A 1515-nucleotide genomic window follows, 5' to 3' on the forward strand; every position below is an offset into this window, starting at 1 on the left:
CCCCCACACACACACAAACGTACGCACACATACACACACTACTTCAACACCAACAGCAAGTCTATCAAAGCCATGCATGGTGTTTCCAGCAATAACTCTCGTAATCGTGGCATTAGTGCAAATAGTAACTACGTTTCAACGAACAAGGTCAGCACTGTACGATCAAGAGGAGTAAACTTAAACAATCTAAGCGACATACAGAGAGAACCTAACCCTAATCTCAGTAAAAACGTGAGTACGCTCTGCTCCCACTGGTGTGCAACTGACAAGTCATTATACAGAAGGTCGTCTTCGAACATGGTTCAAGTAACAATTGACAAGTCAGATCAGCGAAAATACTTCCCAACAGTTGCAGTGACTAACTGTCGGTCACTTATTAACAAGGTCGACGAAGTGGCTCTCTGACTAGACAGGTACAGCATTGGAGTAGCTGCTTTAACAGAAACCTGGCAATCACATGCGGTGACAGATGAAGAGTTGAATATTTAATCATACTCACTGTTTACAAAATTCAGGAATCAACAGAGAGGAGGCGGTGTCGCTATCTACGTACACGACACCTTACAAGCTCGAAGTCTTAAGAAAATAAATGTGCCTGACAAATTGCAATGCATTTGGATTTGGTGTTGTCCTAAATTGCTGCCTCGCACTACATCATGCTTAATAGTGTGCTGTGTATATAGTCCCCCTGGTTCCGTGCATCATAAACATTTGAACAATCATCTAACTGAATCGACTGACGCACTACTTATTGACTACTCAGATGCGGGAGTGATAATTACTGGAGATTTCAACCATTTTGATTTACAACCGCTGTGTAAAGCCCATCAATTGAAGGCAGTCGTGGCAGTTCCTACACGTGGTAATGCTATCCTTGACAATATCATTACCAACATCCACTCTACATATTTGGAACCGTTTAAATTAGCACCTCTTGAGCTCAGCGATCATCTATGCATTATGTGGCCGCCTATTGAAAGACATCTTATGAAGCAATCTAAACGGAAATCGACTCGTATCGTTATACCTCTTCTTGATTCTCGGCTGAGAACTTTTGGCCGTTGGATAACCACATGCGATTGAAATAATGTCTTATCCACTACTGATGTCACCTTCAAACTGGACGTTTTTAGTGAACTGGCTAAACAAATTGATCTGAACTTTTCTACCAAGATCATCCACGAGCATGCCACGTCAAAAAAACTGTTCTCTGCCAAAATAAAGGAACTTATCATTAAAAGACAACGTGCTTTCTGTAACAAGAGTAACTCGTGGTGTTTCTATCGTAACAAGGTACACCAAGAAATCATCAAAGCTAAACAGTATTATTATGAAAAGAAAATTAAGCATCTAAAAAAATCTAATCCGCGTAAGTGGCATACAGAAATCCGAGACATGGCGAACATGAGCAAATCAGCAGTAACTATCGAAGTTCCTGGAATCGATCCAAGTGACACATCATCAATAGCTGAAAAGATAAACGATTCTTTCTCTGCTGTTACGCGACTTCTTCCT

The sequence above is a fragment of the Priapulus caudatus genome, unplaced genomic scaffold (assembly GCF_000485595.1).
Source record: "Priapulus caudatus unplaced genomic scaffold, Priapulus_caudatus-5.0.1 Scaffold412, whole genome shotgun sequence".
Taxonomy (NCBI): domain Eukaryota; kingdom Metazoa; phylum Priapulida; class Priapulimorpha; order Priapulimorphida; family Priapulidae; genus Priapulus; species Priapulus caudatus.